The following is a 20,245-nucleotide window of genomic DNA, read 5'->3' on the forward strand; positions in this document are numbered from 1 at the left end:
AAGAGCGAGTCAATATATATATATATTTTTTTTCCCCTCCTGTGAGCATAGCTCATGATATCAAACACACAGAAATACCACCAACCAAAGCCAACTGTCAGCAACTCTTCGGCACAGTGATGTATATACAGAGAAAGGCCTCCATTTGGCTTCAACGTATCTTGACAAATTCAAGACATTCAAGGCAAATTCAACCCATCACACAATCTGTGACAAGACCCTTTCTGGGTAGACAGTCAGGAAAGGACAAGTCAGAATCCCTTAAACGGTACCGCGTTAATTAGTAACGGTTTACTCTCACAAGACTCTTTCCCCCCAGTAACGAATAATCTAACGCATTGCCGTCACCAAACCAGTAATCAGATTAAAATGACTTGTCCAAGTCACTGTGTGTTACCATCGCAGCGTCCCAGAGGACGGCTTTCTCGTCTGTGCAGCCACTTTTATTATTACACACAAGCGGCCGCTCCTCCATTCTGCTCCAAATGGACGCATACGCACGCAGGGTCTGCACGCTCGCCTGACCCCCCCTTCTGCTCTCTCAGCCAATCACAGGCCAAATCGCTCTCGCGGTGCATTAAGGTGACACGAAGGAATCGGAAGCAACAAACGTCATCACTCATCCTTGGCATTCAATCGATAACAGAACTGCAGCAGTATTACACTAGTTTTTGTAGTTTTCCTGAGTAAAAATATACATTGGCAGGAAGCCTATCCTTTTTTTTTTTTTTCCAATAAAATCAATCAAATACTTCATTTGTCCCTGGGGGGCAATTAAAAGGTTGCACAGAACTGGCAGTGCCAATAAATAAATAAATGGATAAATAAATAAATAATGCAACAACAGACTAAAACTCTGGGTAAATAAATACCACATATATGACCATAAAAGCACGAGTCAGATATAAATACAACAAAGAATGTAGGTCAAGGTTAAATATGTATCAGCAATATAACTCATCTAACTTGGTAACTTTTAAAACCAACTAATCAATAAAGTAACAAAGTTACCTTTAAAGGAGTAGCTAGCAATCGTCATCGGATTACATTTTCACTGAATATTTCAATTTGCTTCCTTACTTGTGATGAGATGCATCCAAGTCAGTGTGATGCTTATGTCAGTGTCAGCCTTTAAATGTGGCCCTGAAAGGAGAAGAAAACACACATTACTTATTATGTTTAACAGAGGTTGACGAAAACAAGTAAACATGGAACATTGTTTACACCTGCATATACTTTCCCAGGTAGAGTGAGACCAAAATGCTCTCACCGAGGAAGCAGGAAAAGGAGTGTTGACGTCTATGTGACTGTTTGTATACGTGTGTGTGTGTGCGTACGTGCGTGTGTGTGTGTGTGTGTGAACTGTGGTTATTTCAAGGTTCTTCCTGTAACCAAATCAGAGCAGTGACGGACTAATGAGGCTAAATGATGATGAGGCTTCAGGAAGAGAAAGCCTCCAGCAGGGAGAAGAGAAGATGTGTCAAACAGCGAGGGGAGAGCCTTGGCTTTTCCTCCGGAAGCTTTTATAGAAACACGAGCTCTGGCAGACTGGAGCTGCTCCCATCGTTGACGACGACATCCACCAGGAGTTTAGACTGCCGCGCAGTGGAAAAAGACGAGCTCGATTATTAAGTGATGATTATTGATCCCCCGCAAGCAAACTCAAACAGGCCGTGGTTAATTGTTTGCTCTCGGGTCCTTGAAGCACCCTGGGTTTTCTCACCGTCCTGCAGCAGCTAAAGTACAGGGTGTTGCTGACATTAGCAGATGTGAGCACTCATTTAACAGCCCCCCACCCCCCACCCCCCCGCCCAACCCCGACTAGACTGCCGGCCGGCCAACCAAAAGTCTTACAATTTCATCTTATGACCTCCAGTGACTGGATCAACATGGGTCAAGCATAGGGTAAGCTTCAATCAAAAAAATTCCTAAAGCGCATTCCTCGCAGCATTTCACTGAAAACAGATTATTTAATCAGCGCGGGAAGAAACGGCCAAAAAGGGGTATTTAAGGCTAAGAACATGGTCTGGCAATATTTTTTGCTTCACAGAAGAAAACAGAAATAACAGACGAGCCTGCTGTGAAGAGTTTCTTCACTTTAAATAAAGACGGTAATACCTGATGAGTCTGGATTGATCTTTGCGGTCTTTCAACAGATAAAACACACAGGGTCAGCTGTACAATGGCTGTTGAAGCTAATGGCATTTGTCGAGTGACGAATTGAAGGAAATGACATAAACCAAAACGCCTTAATAAACCGGAGAGAGAATTCCCCCCCCCCCCCCGGTCAATTTCGTTCCAAGTCAACTTATTTTATCAAACGGTTTACTTTTCCAGAGAGTGCCTACTCAAAATGAACATTTTGAAACAAATCGTCATTCCTGGTGGGGCCTTGTTGTGTGGAGTTTGCATGTTCTCTCCCTGTGTGTGCGCCTGGGTAGGTTCTCCGAGACCGGCTTAAAGGGGCCGGTCTTAAAGGGACTGGAGGTGAACCAGGGTGCTTCACCAGCTGCCTCGTGCACTCCACAGGTTTGAGCAAGTGATTAAGGCTTGAAGGTTGAGGAGGATTAATCCGTACCATCCTCCAGATCTGTGCTGACCAAAGTATTTTGGTATATATATATATATATATATATGTGCATCAGCATGCAACAGTAGTTTTTGCATTACCTTTTCCTAATTCATTTCTATCATTATGTGTAAAAGTTGAACCTCGCAGCTCCATCCCGGTCGACACGTGACCTACATGCAGGGTAGGAACAGTTATGATGTACATACCATACCAACTATTACAACAAAATGACCTGTAATTTAATCTATAATAATATTTTGGCAGAGCAGTGCATTAATGATCTGCCATGAGAGCATAAACACCACAGAGCATTAAAGTTTAACCAAGCCTTTCTCAAGCATTCAGCAGGCTCTGCAGTGACATTCCCATCGATCTCCTCTTTGACGCTGCTGATTAATGAGAAGTGACACCGGTGTCCTCGTTTCTCCAACCTCCACTGCATGACGCACTGACAATAGCAAATAAGAGCAGGGTCAAGAGGAGTGTATGTGAACGTGTGTCTATGTATATGTGTGTGTTGGGGGTTACAGTTTAGTCAAACAAAGGGGGCCCTGACACAAATCCAATCAGTGCCCCTCTCTTTCCCCCTTCTTTTTTTTAAGAGGCCTCCCTCTATTCGGTTATGTTCTGCTGAATAGTACTATTGACAGAGGAGGCAGTTAGGACCTTATTGTACGACGACTTTGTGAGTTCCCAAAGGAGCACATGGACACTGAAAGACAAGCCCTGGCTGTTGGAGATCATTTTTCCCTGCAGCCACCGTCTCTCCGGACTCTCGGCCTGGAGGGGGTCAGAGTTTGTGTGCGGCTCCGAAAATGTCACTTCACTTGAAAATCAAGACAGTGACGACGACGTGATTTACAATGGAGTCATGTCTCTTGTGTGATTTTGGCTTTTGGAAAAACTACGACTGCCGCCGTCTCCGGCCAGCGTTTCAATGGCCGCCTGGCCTCGATAAGCCCAGCTGGTGGAAAGAGAGCGTGGCGGGGCTGAAAGATAGCGGTCAGAGATAGAGATAATGGTGCTTGCTGGTTCCTCCGATGCCTGTGAAATGACGGGACTCCTCTGGGGCTTTCTACGCAGACAATTTGTACTGTAACTCGATTTGTACCACAGTCGACGGTTAGTGTGGGAAAGGCTCAGCCTATTATGGGTGTAATACAGTAAGGTCAAATTAATCTCAGAACAAGGGAAAGGGTTTAACCACAGCTGAAATGAGAGATTATTCAGTGCAACTTATTGTCCGTGAAGGGGGGGGGGCTGAAGGTCCACTTTTAATAGCGGTTGGTTGCATGTTATTAAATCCTACCAAAAAGTGAAGCAAAGGTCTAAATGGAATGACTATAGCTTTATGAGTGAAGCTCTTTGCATGCTGTCAAATGCTCAAAACACGGTTAAAATGCGTGGCCAACCATTGCTTTGACCCGTGTGACTGGCTAAAGTCAATCCCAACTGACTATGGGCAAGGGCAGGGTCCTCCCTGGGCAAGACGCCAGTCCATCACAGGGCCGACAGGTTGGAGGAGATTGGGAGTTTGCAGGTTTGAATCCCACTGCGTCTCCCCACAGAGGACCTTTGACCCCCAACTGTCCCATCACAGTGCTGTAGCAATCCAATGCTCCCAGCATGTATAGTTAATGTCAACAATGAATATTATGGGGCAAGTGCAAAGGGGGCAATAGAGTATGCTTTCTTTCTTAAAACAAACAAATCTAGAAATCATTTAAGCCAGCACCTCCAAGCTCTCCGTTTATACTTTGTTAATCCTTTCTCCATTTTGCTGTGCCACATTGTTTCTGGTGATTCCTGTTATAGTTGGAATACAACATCAAACAAATATTTAAAATGTACCTTTAAGAAATCCCCAATTCTACACATAATTATTACACATTATTACGCATTATTACTGTGACATATTCAGGGACCCGAAAGAGGAACAGATCAAATTATATTTTAAAGTGATTATGAATCAATGTGCAGTCTGTGCAACTTTTGTGAGCCTGCTGACAGAGAAAAACCCCAAAAACTGTCAGTGAGAAGAACAGTATGAAGTTGATATACGTGCTAGAAATTTCAAACATTTAGAAGAGATAAACACAAACTCATTTGATGGTTGAAATAACGACCCACAAGAACAATTGCCACAATAAGAAAAGTGTGGTGAGCGCAGGAGACTGATAGTCACTGCTTGCTATGATGTAACTACAGGAGAGTACTCTCGTTGATCCCCATGTGGGATATTCGGAAAATCAACCATTAAAATCCCTATGGTAATATTTGGAAGAAAAAAAGAACTTGAATTCTCTCTCTTATCCTGACTTGACCTCACTTGTTGTCTCCATATGAAGCGTTGGCATTATTCCCCTACCTGTCCTGCAGCTCTCCTGACCCAGGTCCCATCAATAACTGTCGACGGCGGCAGCAGAGGAGAAGTAGCAGGCAGCCAACAGCTGCGAGAGGAAATTAAAAACACATCGACCACTCCCTTGTTCCTCCCTTTTCTCTTCAACAAAACCCAATTCAGCTGCCTCCTTGTACAAAAGTGCACATTAAGTTTCTGACATTTCTCAAATGTATTGCAGCAATACCACAGTCCCACAAAGTGCCAGACGGACATGCGACGAGCACTCTTTAGGCATCCGGCTGATAAGGAAACCACAGATCACTGCCGTAACAACATTACACGCAATTTTATCAAAGCTCCACAAAAACGTTTGGCCTGAGTTCTTTTTTTTTTCTTTCCTTTTCTCACTGCAGACCCTCCCCAACGGGTCTGCGGTCAGCTTAGTGAGAAATTTCTGGTATTGACTCGCTTTCAGCCACAGAAAGACGTCCGGAGAAGGTGGGAGGAGTGACAGACTTGGAAACGTTCGACAGGAAGAACAGGAAGGGAACATGGAAAATATAAGGGGTAGGGATGCACAGGGGAACCCCAAAAATACCATCTTCTGGGTATTCACAGGGATTCAGACAAGTGTTTTTAAGGGCCGGGTGAAAACTCTCAAACTTGGCACGGCGGTGTTTCGGAACATAATTCATCTTGAACGTAACTCACTCCTCGGCCCAAGTTACCCTCAAGGTACAACACAAAGAACTTTACTGAACTAATGTAGTTTCATTGGCTTGCTTTTCAAAGCTTTTTTTTTTTTTCCATTCTGACCAGGCAGCAGATGGTAAAACACTCATTTGGCCGACATCATTATCAATTGAGAAGGAAGCTGTGGTAATGCGTTACTTATTTATGAGGACCTCAAAGTAGTACGAGGACTACGCAAATCTGAGATGTGGGCGGCTGTTCCGGGGGGGTTTCAGTGACAGGCCAGAGAAAGAATAGGATTTGGGGTGGGGATTGTACATTTTCACCACCAAACCTGCAGAGGCATGTCTATAACGTCTGTCATTCTATTACAACACAGCAATGCCTTTTAATAATAAAAAAAAGTGAAACGAGAGATATCTGCAGACAGCATTTGCCTGTTTGTCAGTAACCTTTGGCTCATTTCACTATGGAAAGTTCATCACTTTAGGGTCACTAACCCTATTTCTTGTTATAATTGGTCTGCATTTACAAATGCTTTCTCTAATGCTACATAATCAAATTCAGTTGCAGTGATGTATGTTGTGTGATTGTCTGGGGACAGTCAGTCAATACATCTTTCAGAAAAAGAATGCTTTTGTCTTTCAGGTAGTACGTGCGATAGTCCCAAGCTTAAGCCAGACCTTTGTGTTCTCGTGCCACTGAGACTCTGTAACTCTACTGGAGGCACTGCTGGAGCTATTCTGCACCTATTTAAAACTAAAACTACAGACTGAGGCCATACTGTGGCTATTGGAATACCACACACAGACCACAAGAACTGTGATTGGTCCTTTTTTCCCCTTTTTGCTCTTTCATAGAGACATACGGAATATTAATCTACAATAGATGTGTCTTTGTGGTCTGCTTTCCCCCTCTGAGCGGTAACATACTAGAGCTATGAGAGTCATTTGTTATTGCAGACAAAAAAATAAAGTTGATCTCACTGCCGTGTTGACAATTCATAAAGAAGTCACACTACTTTGTGTGTGTGTGTGTGTAGGGGGTTGTCTCCATGTTTGTCACTCTTGTAGAAGGGTTTCGTGTAAACACACTTAAGACAATCCAAATACACAACCCCCAAACAAAATCGCTGGTAGCTGGAACTCCTGGCAAAACAGGAAATACAACTTCAGGGAAGCGTCAGGCGCAACACAACGAATATGAGTGCGAGCAAAGCAGGCAGTCGAGTTTCACTATAGCATGAGTCACGACACGACATGAACATGAACAAGGAATCAGAATTTGTTTTTTTGGCATGCATACCAACAACATGCGAGCATTCGTCCACACACAGTGACCTCTTCAATACAAATTGAAACTGTTCCGAGAGCATTGCTCGTATGTCAATTGTTTGTCATGCTGGAATAAGGTCCAACGTATTGAGAGAAGCAAAACTCTACTCTGATATACTGGAACAAATACTAAATGCTGTCTTGACAGGTGGCAGACTGAGCCTTGTTGTGTGTGGACTGCGTGTTTCTGCATGCTCCCATATTTAACCCAAGTAGTGTAGGGTGGGAAACACTATAAGACCAGGGTGTGCAGCTCATTTCAAAGTCTCTTGTGTAAGATCTGTTTAATGAGACGAGCTGGCCTCTTCATGTGGCAACATGTGTTATTGAACCACACACATTATTATTCTGAGTCCACGCCTCTTACGCTTTTATTTATTGTTTGCATTTTTTTGTTTATTGGTCTCGTCATTATTAAAAATTATTTATGTGTTACACTGTAATCTAGCGGTTTATGGATTCACGTCTTTTCCCACTTTTGCCGTTATTTTGCCAGATGGACAGAACAGAAAGGAGAAGGGTGTGGCAACAAACACTTACAGCAGTGTGTCCACTTCCCCCTGGGTGGCCTGCTTCCAGGTTGTTTGTCGATGGAGTGTCACAGCAGCAGCTCACAATGCAACCGTTAAATAAGAGCAGCACACGAATGGTGCACATCTGAGCATCTAATGCGTACTGCATCCTACTGCTGCCACCCACTAACCACTTGGAGCGGTGGTTTTGCTCTGATGCTTTTTATAAAACACGGACCTGGAAAACGTGGCGAACAGGTGTTGTACATACTCAGCAGCAGCTGAAGGTTTAACACTTGTGGGGGAAAAAGCACTCCAGACCTTCCTCTGATGAAGAAATTCACTCAGCCCTTTCAGTTTGTTCTCCTGTCTGTGGCTGGGCACTGACAATCAAATATTGACAGAAGGCTGGCTTGGGCCCTGCCATTGTGCACTATCCCATCACCTTGGACTTTAGTTCCAATCACTGCAGCACAGGAACCAAAACCTGCACAACCCATTTTGGCGAGTGACTGAAATGCAAAGAAGATCCTCGTCCTCTGGTAAAGTTCCAAGTCGCACATCTCACCGTCATAACATAGTTGAGACCTTCAGTGCTGCGATTCACAACAGTAAGTTTGAACAAGGTCGTCATTTCTGCTAAACCAAACTCAAACGTGCAGAAGGTTCAATCCCCATCTCATATTATCCGAGATATCTGACCAAAACAAACAGTGAATCAATAACAGTAGAACAAAATAATCTGGTTGCCTGTCCAAAAAAAAGAACAAATCAACAAGTAACCTATGCTTGAAGAATGGGTAAAGAAGCAGCCCTCACAGCCATCAGAGGGTCATCAGTGCCGGTCCAGATGGTTTAAAGCTTGTCTGTACCGTCTCTACCTCCACTGTGCTGACCTGAACGGAGCCATCTGTTTAACCAACCATGCTGTGTCAAGCCAGGACAGGACAGGCCCAGAGCAGGCCTGCTTCTTTAAAGACAAAACCAGTTTGTCTTGGATATTATTCCCATTCACTCTTTCCAGCCAACTTCCTAAAGCAAAACAGTACTTTAATATGTATGAAATGGATAATGCACTATCGTCCTGCGAACCAGGGCCAGTTAATTTGATGAAATACGTGGTTTGATGAGAATGAGATGATTCAACTGTAGCTTGAATTATAAAATGTGACAGGCATGAAATGTAGATGCAGCACTTCAAGCAAAGTGCAGCAATGTGAATGTACACAGTGGTCCATTTCCTCCAGAGATGGTGCATACTTGGGTGAACAACGATCTTTTATGAGATGGTAACGAGTCTTCAGTTTCCTAAACTCATTAGAGCATCTGTGCTCAACGGGACAACATGTCACCGTTGTACTGCCGACTGCTTTTAACGTGGAGGGGTTCTAAATAGCTTATAAATATGAAAAACATGCATAGAAAAAAAAAAGAATAGCCCTTTTAAAGACCAGATCAATCAGTGAATCCCATCAATGTACTTTTCCCCCCCTGCTTCAACATCCATCTGATAATCTGGATAAAAAGCCCAATTTATTCACTATCCCAACACACACCCTTTTCAGTGCTCGAATCCGCCTTAGTTAATTATAAATCTCACCCTGTCCTCCCCCCAGAGCAAATGCATTAGACAAGGAGAAGCATTAAGAAAAACAGAGGGAGGAAGAAAATTTGGCAGATATTTGAAAGGAGAGGTCAGATATTGAGATGACAGATATGAAGAGGACACAAAGAGGTCTGGCTGGTGAGAAAGGAGAGAAGTGAGGACCGGGATGTAAATCTGGGAGCGTGGCTGACCCCAATTCTGCCGTGACTCCTCTGCGCGAGAGGGAGGGGAGGAGTCTAGACGTAAACCTACAATGACAGGGCCGCTGCTGCTGCTGCTGCTCCAACAATACACCCCCACCACTGAATCAGTCTTTACTTGTTCCTGCCCCTCAGCCCCCACTGCTCTTCTTCGTTGCACTTCCACTGAGGACAAAAAAAAAAAAAAAAAAAAAAGTTGCCACATTTGAACTCATCGTACTGGAAATCTGGAGTCTGAAAGTAATGTGCCTTGTTTAAGTTTTGCTAATGGTGTGGTCTGAATTTCTCGGTGCAACTCATCCATGCATGTGAAGAAAAAAAAACAGCAAAGAGCCTGCACATAAAGAATGCAAGGAACGTGGCATTTTGAGCCTGTTTTATTAAGAGAGCGAGTCCAAGATTGTGCGGGGGGAGTGTGTGTGTGTGTGTGTGTGGGGGTGGGGGGGGTGGGGGGGTGGCATGTGATGCTGGCAGCGAGCTGGTGAGGGGATGGACACGCTAAAGAGAAGACTAGAGTTAGACCCCTGGAGCAGAGGCCAGTCCTGCACAAAGTAGTCTGGAGGGGGCAAATAAACATGCCTGCCTGCCCCTGGCTTTGAGCGCTTGAAGGGCTAAAAGGTTTAGGGCTTACTTTAAACCACAGTTGGGCTGCTCCACTGGTGTGTTTACGACCAGGAAACTGCCTCGGAACGCTCATACATGGCTTTTCAACAACTCACTGCGGAATGAGCGTAGGAACAGATGGGACGGGGAAAAATGCACCGACTTGTCGGACAAATCAAGCGGATCCAAACGACAGTCAATTTAAGAAGGCGGGGTGAGAAGGCGCAGACAACATTTCAGGACGGCAAGACAAAGAGCAGCCGCGAGCAACAAGCTATCAGCTCACCCTGGGAAGAGGATTTAAAGCACTAAGCTCACCGTTTTGGCAGGAGGCCCTGAGATGGTGTGCTAAGTGGGTTAAAGCATACCCCAAGTCTCATAATCGCTCCGGCCTCCCCTCCACCTCCCTCCATCTCACCGTGTCTGCCAAGCCCGGCCGAGGGGAGCAATTTTGAGTCCCGGAGCAGAGTTGGAGATGCGGCAGTGGACAGAGTTAGATTAAATATAAAAGACATGCATCAAAATGTAAGCATGCCTCTTCATCTGGAAATATTCGCATACAATGACCAGATGGGGGGGGGGGGGGGGGGGACGGGACAATGGCCCGGGTTCCCCGAGGGCTGGTGAATATTACTTTACAAGGGTGTGCTGCTCTTACCTTCACAGCTACTGTCCGTCTTGTGTTTCCTGTTCCCTCTCCTACACATCTCCTTCAGTGATGATGTATTCCTGTGTGCGTGTGTGAGGCTACAACTTTTCATCTGCATGACTCTTTTTATTAATCAGCATGAGCTTAAAAAAAAAATACTTCACACTGTCTACACAAGAGTCCTTATCTAACAATTGGCAGCGCACGCAAACACATACACCCCCACTTCTCACACAGCACCATGAGCCAGACACTGAGGTAACATGAGTCTGGTGAAACTGAAGCGCCGTAGCTCAGCAGGGCCTCGCACAGTCCCGGGCCCCAGAGAGAGGCCAGGCACTGTTTGCCTGCAGGACTTAGTGAGAGCAAACAGAATACAGTAGGTCCATTGAGACTGAGCCGAAACGCAGGAGTGCAGAAAGCACCGACGACGCCGTGAGAAAAGGGAAACAAAGAATGCAGGGATATTAAACCTGGGCAAACAAGCAGCGGGGGTACATCTCAAAGGCTACTGTATAACTGTTCAAATGCTTGCATGGGCAATAGATGTAAAAGAAAAAAAAAGAAAAGAAAAAACTTTTGTCAGGCTCGTCGTTTCTTCAAAACTCACTAAAGGCTGGTTAAAAATGATTATACCCAATTGATTGCTATGCAACTTCTTCTTAAATGATGGTTTTAAATATTGTCTCGAGGAACAACCAGACTCTTCTACTACGCATCCTTAGATATCGGAGGAAAGTTGCACAGTTACTGAGGCACATATTTCAGGCTGGTAGTAGTCATGTAGTACTTGGCACTCTTTTTCTTTTTTTTTTTTTAATCAGAAAAAAGGTGGGGGGAGTTTGCATGTTCTCCTTGTGCCTGTGCAGGTTTTCTCTGGACATCCAAAGTCCCCTAAAAATTTAACTAAAATCTTGGGATGGATTTCTATTCAGACTGCAATGGACAGAGTGACCAACTGGTATTTCACATCTTATCGCGAGGTTTTGTTTGTGTTACAAAGTACTGTGGAAGTACTCACACGTTCACACACGAGCACACACTTCAGCAAATGAGAAGCAGGTGGGGAGTGCAGGTGAACACAACCTATTGAGTTGGTGATATAAAGAGGGGCTTGTTGGGAATGAAAGAGGATTACAACCAGCAAGGTGTGGCTGCTTTTTCTCAGAGGCATTATGTGTCCCCCTTCAATATCGCACATGGAACACCCCGTTATGCCCAGTTAGTGGAGGCGCCGAAAGGCTCGTCGAAACCTTGAGCAGCTTCAAAACAACTCTCTTGTCCGAAGAGCCTACTGGTTCGAGCGTGTAGGTTTAACCGAGGTCACTTATGAATGACTGCAAGTTCGAAGCCAGTATTAATCCCACGGGGGAGGTGAGGGGGAGTTCGACATGCCGATAAGAGGTCTCAGCCCCTCAAAACTATCTGAGGCATCTGAACTGTCGGCAGCATCTCTGTTGTGGAATCCAGCCGGTAATAACAGCCGAGCGCAAGGTGTGTCTGCTCCAAGAGCAGCTTCGATTTAAGTCAAAACAGAGGGGACGGGACATCTGGACCATCATCATATACTTTGTTTCCCGAAACTTGGCTGCGGCTGATGGGGCAAAGACTGCATTGGTGGCCGTGGCGACTGCCATGTTGCTCGCTCTTCAATCCAGTCACTGTCCCGGCCCAAACTAGTGCAGAGAGCTGTCACAACAAGTGAAATCCACCCAGAACTCGTCTCTCCTTCTCCCTGTGTTTGGTTTTTTTTTAGTGTGGCGTGAGTCCAGGGTGTGGTCCTACAGCCATGCGTGCACTTATGCGCGCCCACACTGAGCTGCACGTGTGCTCACAAACGCACACACTGGTCTTGTTTGTTTTCCAGCCGGTGACCGCAATGGTGTGGAGAGAAGAAGGGAAGGATGAGAGGGGAAGAGCAGAATTCGAAGTAATGATTCCACATTTGGGGGGGGTATGCATAATCCTTTTTCTTTTTTTTCCTGACAATACAACACTTTGTGCCCGAGAGGCTGCTTCCTGTCTGGGTTCTTACTCTACAGATATGAGAGTGGTACCAATCTTCTCTTTTAAAAAAAAAAAAATCTCAACAGGTAAAATTCAGTGCCTCTCCCGACTTTTTCAACTATTCTTCATCAAATTTCCAGTGTTCTGGGTCGAACTCACACGTGGTAACAATTGAGAAAAAAACAACAACCCACAACCGTCCATAAACAACTGTGTGGAGTGTGGACACACACATCAATGAAGAAGGTCACTGGGGTCTGTGAAGCAGTTACACTGCAGAAATGCACATGTTTAGGTGTTTGGTCGAGATCAGTTTGTGTCTAAAAATTCCAGAAGGAAGAGAGGCTTTGTGAACGTTTTGGTGCCTTCAGGCAACAAGTGGGTTAAGTGAGTTTAAAGAAAGAATGGGGTGTTGACTTTGACCTTATGCACACACACACCTCGAGCTTAAAACTCAAAATTGATATTGTCCTTTCCTAATTTCTCTCAGTTTTTTTTCGTTACTCACTCACATCCATGATGTTTTATTCTCCTTTCTTTTCTTTGTCAGTATCATTTCCCAGGTAAAGCCGGGCTTGACACACTGAACTCGACCGTTATCTAATCAGAGCTCAGCTGAAAAGGTCACGAGAGAAACAGGGAGAAAGGGGAGGACAAATCGGCGAGGTGTAAGAGGAGAAGGAAGCGCATGAGCAAGCTTTCTTCTTGCAACAGACCTTCCTTTCAGTCTCTCCCTCGGCCCGCCGATCCCCTCCTCCTCCTCTGTCAAGCCACAAGTTTATCAGCTCATCGGTCTCCTCCTCTCCCACGATGATAACCGCTTCTGCTGGTGTGTGGAGAAACACCCAAACTTCTGTCACTTCCTTCTCCACTACACTGATTTTGGGCCTCGTCCTGGGAAACGATAAAGCCTGTCAATGCTGCACGCATGTAGACTAAAGTTTGAAAGAGCCGAGGAAAAAAAAACAACTAAATGCTCCGACCACGGACTCAGGTGGCAACAACACATTACACTGATAACGGATTAGTTAGATCTTATTTTCAGCCGTTAGAAAAATAGCATAGAGTGTTTAAAGGTGCTGTGTGTCACTGACGGGCTGACACAGCAACGGTGCATCATCCAAAACAATCACTCAAAGCCAAGTCCGCAGTGCGATGTGCATTAAGGAACACGGCGTTTCAAAATGTGGCATCAGCAGAGCTAATTACAAGATCAGTAATCTAATCAGGGTCTTGAATAAACAGCACTTGAAGGCACACAGGTTTTCTCATGCAGGAGCCCAGGACAAGTGTGCGCTCAGGCTCAGCGCAAAAGATGAAAAAAAAAACGATGATCTATGTACATTGTGCTGAATAGACAAGAGCTTTATTTGGATGGGACAGGAAGATGAGGAGCCACACCAGAGCTCCCATATCAGCACAACTTCACAGGCAATAAGCTTTTGTAGCTGTGGCAAGTGTTCAGAATGCTTTTGTTGAGGAATGCGACAATAGTTATTTACTTCACAACAGATGCCTGCTTTCATAATGGCTTCGTTTGGCAAAACATGTCATTGAATAAAGTGCAGCAAAGAAAGGGGGAAAGCGTCTCTGGCCAGAATGTTATTCGAGTGCAGTTGTTTTATTCTTTCTTTCTTTCTGTTATTTTTTCCACCATGTTTTAGTCTTCTGAATTCTGATCAACAATAAGCCTCACCTAATTTAGGGATATTCCCTTTACTGAAGGTTCTGGTGTCTTGATATTGCCATGGCTTTAATCAATATGTTCTTCCCACATACTGGCTGTGCGGCCTAGTGGTCAATAGAAAAGGTGTATGGAGGAGGTGTGACCTGGTGTTTGGGATCGACTGTCAACCCTACATGGTGGATGCAAGGTGGTAGAAACACATTAACGTGGCATTGGGAGCAGGATCAGTGGTCTCAGTCAGCAGTGTGTCATCTTGCAGCGGGCCGAACAGCAGATGTAGAAATATCGACCCACTTCAGTCACAACCATTGATGAATTGAAACATGGCCTCGACTAGATGGATTCTTAAACACAGGTGCATCTCCTAGAAGATAGAACACAATGTAAAAGGTCAAATATTCAAATATTCTTTTAACCACACAGCAAAATGCCCATATAGTTTAGATTCATCATACAAAGACTGAACTTTTCAATCTGTTATGGTTTCTTTTTTTAGCATAAAGCTCAGGGAAATCATGAATAAAATATATATATACTATAAAATAATAAAAAAAATAATATATTTACTTTTTTATACAAGATCAGATGATTCTTATTGAGTTTTAAACCAGAGGCCATAATGACCACAAGTCATATATGTTACCTTAGAAGTAAGTACAGAAATTAGTTCCTTATTCAATATCTTATTCTTTCTTCTTATTTGATGTCTAAACATTGCATTAATAATCTATTCTGTGTGGAGCCCCACTGTACGGAATCTGCCCCTGGGATTAATAAAGTATTTCTATTCTATATTCATTGTTTTGAGACATGCCTGTACATGTGTAAGATACACACAGCCACATATATCATTGATACACAAACCTAGACCATAACAAGCAAACGCAGAATAGAAAAAAAAAAAAAAAAAACCTGTTCAGTGAGATTCTAAAAGGTCCCAAGGCTGAAACAGCTGCACATTTTATTAAACCCCCCTGATCTCTTGCAGTTGCACTACACATTGTATCCATTGCAGGCCACAATACATACCACGCTTGACCAGAGTGGACCATGTATTAGCTCACCAAGTAACCTCTCTAAGAGTTTCAGATTTTTTGGGGAAATGGGTAAAAGAAAATGCACTTTTTGATACGGTACCAAAATAAACTGGGACACGAGGCATCCGTGGAATGGCCACATGCTCTACTCAATTAGCATTAAAACAATGGTGCCGTAGTGAGCGGCCATGGTTTGAAATCTGAGCGTGAAACTGTGTGAATGGCTCTATGGATGCTTTGCACGTTTGTGTTTTTGCATCAAGAAAGACTTGTGTGTGTTCATCAATGACATCTACAAACATTGGACATTTACAAAAAAAAACAAAAACAAAACTAAAATCCGACTGAAAAATATTCTCAGAGCGTACTCGTATACATACCAATGTCCATTTAACAGCGCATGTTGTTTGCGTGCCTCACAGTGTTTTCAATAGAACATGCAGGCCACTTAAAGGAAAACATCCTGAGCGGCCGAAGAATGAAGAGGAAACACTCAAATCTATCTGCGCGTTTCCTGATGCCATTCGTTTGGCCCTTTCTTTTTTCTTTTAATGTGGAAGCAGCAATGGTTTTCCCACTCCAGATACGAGGATGAGCCAACGGTAAACTATGACAACAAGGGAGGAAAAAAAAAAGTTCCTGGATTCCTTTCTACTTCCTCAAAGGAACGTTTTTTACTCATGTCCTGCTAACTAGTCATTTGTCTCTGTGACAGATCTCCACAGTGTAACGCCACTTCTCGGCCTGATCCCTCATATCTGATTCACAGCACCACTCATCTCCACCACACATTCATTTCCTGTCCGGCAGCTTGACCTCCTACATGCAGCACAAGCAGAAGCAAAAAAGGCTGATGTACGCCTTCGTAATAAAACAAGTCCCTTCAGAAACTCCAATTGGTCCAAAAAACATTGCAGTCAGTTCAAAAATCCAACTCCTGACATTCAAGGCCCTCCAGGACCTCGCTCCACCGCACCTCACCGACCTCCTCCACATCCACGCTCGCAGATCAGCCTCTCTCTGTCCACCACGGGGGTCCCGAGCCTTCAGCCACTCAGTCCCCCACCTCTGGAATTCACTCCCACCCAACATCAGACGCGTTCACTCCCTGGGCCGTTTTAAATCTCAACTTTGAAAATGAGCATCTGCACTTCTCACCATGTTTACTGCAAATGCCTGAAGGTCTTGTTGTTTTACTGCTGCAAATCTTTTGAACATGTGTTTTGTGCAGTGTTCTTCAATGCCGATACATAAAATGTACGATTATTATTGTTGAGCGCACTGACCAGGATGAAGAGCTTCTACACTTCCTCATTGAGCTTCAAGCCAGAGTACTCATAGATCGCACCATTATTGTTTACCTTGTAGTTTGTGAAAGGAAGTAGACGTCTATAATTTAATGATCAGTACCTTTGAAACATTTCAAAGAAAGAGAAGCAGAGGAAATATTATGTACGCCTCGAAATCTGAATTATACTTTACACCCATGCCACTTTAACAGTATCAACCACTATGAAGCACACAGGGAGCATCTGAGACATCAGGGGTCTTGCTGAAGGCGTTTGAACTAGTATCTTCTGGTTATAGGTTTTTCTTTACTAACCTCCAGTGACGTGTATTTCCACAGTTTTATGAAATAAAAATTGCCATATAAAACAAATGTGAATGAAATTTGGAATAAAGAATGCATGCCTGCTGTAACATCTACAATTCCTCAAATGGTGCACAGTGAACAAAACAAAAAGAAAAAAAAGACAATTGTTATGATATTCAAGAAGTCAGTTAATTCAATGTTTTGCAACTTTTTTTTCTCGCCACTGGAAGCCACCACAAAGTGCTTCTGAGACAGGCAGTGGATCCTATTTCTGCTCTGACTTCACGAAAGATGACAAGTGAAGACAAAGACTTCCATGGCCACGGTTTCCAAAACAGAAATATGTTTTCATTATGGTCCTGCCTGATATGTGCAGGCCAATTATGAGAACAGACAAAAGTCTTATGGCTTTCTTGCCATCCTCCAAGGAGCTCCCAGACCCCCTGGTTTGAAATTAAATAGAATGCTACTCATATAGCACATTCCACCAGTTGAGCAGTCTCAACAAATTTTACATAATGCGTTGCATTTTTTTAATATATTGATCCACCAAAGGTAATGTCTGCCATCTAAAGTGCTTGCACACCATCAGGAGCAATCTTTGGTTCAGTGCCTTTCCTTCAACCTCCAACAAACAGCAGGGAGGAGAAGCCACTCGACCATTAAATCATGACAGGTTAGAATTTACTTGCTGGTTGTGGTGTTTTATAGTGGTTGTCGATATTTCATTAAAAAAACAAAAAACAACAAAAAAAAAAAAACACCACACTGAATGTTTGGGTTGCTGTTCATACGAAAAAAACATGTTAAATAGTCTACACATAAAAGAAAATAATCGTATGACTCCTAACATCTCATGTTGTTTGACACTCACATGTACTATGTATTCGGAGAATGAGTGACCTTTGATTTAGGGAAGCGCACGTCAAATCTTTGCTCGGAATAAGAGGAAGATTTTTTTTTTATTTTCTAAACTGTGACTACGTCGCTTTGAGCTTCTTTGCTCCAAGTGAAACTATGACTTGGAATGAATGTTACGGTCAAGCTGTTGCATCTGTGAGACACACAAGGTTAATGTACTCCTCCTCACTCCATAAAAAAAACAAAAAAAACAAATGTGGGACACAATCGGCTGTTTCTTCATCCTGTCATGCAGGATTTCCTGTTTCCAGTACATTTCTGTCGTTGCCGGTGTATGATAGAGCTCTTTGTGGAAACACACACACACACACACACACACACACACACACACACACACACACACACACACACACACACACACACACACACACACACACACACACACACACACACACACACACACACACACACACACACACACACACACACACACACACACACACACACACACACACACACACACACACACACCACCTGTCAAGCCCATGTGTGGAACCCCAGTTAGGGACAGATAGGGAGCAGGTGCTACGACACACTCTGACCTCGACAACTACACTCACACGCTCAATGCTTAAGGCTGAAACAAGATGTTAGAAGAGACAGAGGAAGGCGTTCGCTGACAGTTCCTATGAATGGACATCTGAAGTCTTTTGAAAGTCTCTGAAACAAAGCTCTTCCCCTGGAGACTGAATGTGTAAACGATGCTTCTCATATCAACATTATAGTCTTTATAGAAGAAAGCACTGATGTTCCCTTTTTTTTTAACATCAAAATAAAACAGGCAAATAGAAGCAGAGGCGAGAGAACCAGTTGAGAACTCAAAATGTTCTAGAATTGTGCAAACGGGCCCAAGAGACTGATGCTGCAGCTCTCATGGCATTGGATTCAGTATCAGGATTCAAAAATAACTTCAAGAGGCAGCTCTGGCTTTTCCACAGTCCTGTCTGTGAAAATCTTCAAGGTTTTTTTTCTTTCTTTCTTATTTCAACAAGCACAGATCCAAGTATTCAAATTCAAACCGACTGGCTGACAGAGCCAAGCAAGAACACATTTTCTTCTTAAGATCCATTTGTAAATCTGTGGAGTGACCTTCACATCGAATTGCTAAATGGATGGTCATATATAAACCTGCCATAAATCACCTTTTTATGCGCAGGATGTCTAAACGCTTTGGGGCCTCCGGATCTCCTATAACCCTGTCGGAAGCATTGTGTAGGACCCAGCAATGCAGTGCCTGACACTTATGCAGAACTGAGATTCTGTGATCCACCCTCTTCCTTGACACGAAGATGCAAATTGGTAAACAACACCTTGAGGGAATTTGACCTGTGAGGGAGTGAGAGAGAGAAAAAAAAAAGAGGAGGCAGGCTTGATAGATCAACTGCCTACCTAGCAAATGGTTGACAGCTCGACGGAAAGCCATAAAGCAGAGGCTCATTTCAGGAAACATGGTGTGCCCCCCCCCCTCATTCTGTAAACCGCTGACCTCTTGACACAGTCATGCATGCTGACTTATGGATAGGACCCTCAAGGGACAGAAATACATCAAAGCAAGTGGGAGGAGGAGCTGAAACACCGTTTGTGACCGAAGACCATCTAATTTCAAACTGTATGCTCGTAGTGCGACAACCACATTCAACCGGTGTTTCGCCCACTTCTACTGAGGTGATGTCAAGCTGGCGCTTCTACGTGCAGGTCGGTTTACAGACAGAACGACATTTTAACCCTAACCCTATCCAATCAGTCATTAATAACAAACCACTTACCAGATATCTGTTGTGCACGATTCGCATTGTCGATGATTTCAGGGCAGTTTAATCCAACATTATCACAGTTCACACAGAGGCTTTTTAGAGCAAAGGCTGTGTTCTCTTCCAAACGAATTCAAATATACAAAATTGCATAAAACTACACAGCATTACATAATTATCAGATGTAAAATGTAATTTTCCAATCCCTCTGCGTGCTCTCACCCACACACGCGCTTCTGTGGCTGTCGGCTGTGCGTTCCATCTGACTGCCTTGTAATACAAGTCCAATCTTGTTTGAATATAAACCTCATATATCGATTTCTCCGGGAATCTTCTGTGATCACTTGATTGTCATCTCACTGAAACAAATATAGATACATTTTGAACTGGGAAAGCATGATGAGTTGGCCAAGCGTGAACGTCCACCTCCTCGCCAGTCGCCACCAGAAATATTTGTCTGTTAAACCGATTCGACTGTCATTTACATGTCAGCTTAACCATCATGCAGCTGGCCGCCACGAGAAGAGGCCACAAGAGCTGAGTTCTAATCGCTGCTGCTGCATTCAAATGGACAAACTGTGGAGTTTGGCAGCACCTTCATCTAGAGAATTAAAACTGGCATAAAGTTGCTAAACTGGAGCAACAGATGGATCTTAAACTTTAAAGAACAATAGCTGCAGTTAGCCACATGCAAACCAGTTTGATATAGTTTACTTATGAGACACCGTGCTCCCT

The 20,245-nt window shown here is 43.8% G+C and overlaps 1 protein-coding gene across 3 annotated transcripts in view; it reads right to left on the minus strand.

The window, feature by feature from the left end:
- The window catches only part of sipa1l3 (signal-induced proliferation-associated 1 like 3), a 71,329-nt gene that overhangs the window by 46,903 nt on the left and 4,181 nt on the right, over positions 1-20,245 (minus strand). For all 3 annotated transcript variants that reach the window (XM_080509324.1, XM_080509322.1, XM_080509323.1), the window contains exon 2: positions 1,081-1,143. The gene's annotated coding sequence lies outside the window, so the exon portion shown is untranslated. The remainder of the gene's footprint in view (positions 1-1,080; positions 1,144-20,245) is intronic.

Source organism: Blennius ocellaris (genome assembly GCF_963422515.1).
Source record: "Blennius ocellaris genome assembly, chromosome: 2".
Lineage (NCBI taxonomy): Eukaryota > Metazoa > Chordata > Actinopteri > Blenniiformes > Blenniidae > Blennius > Blennius ocellaris.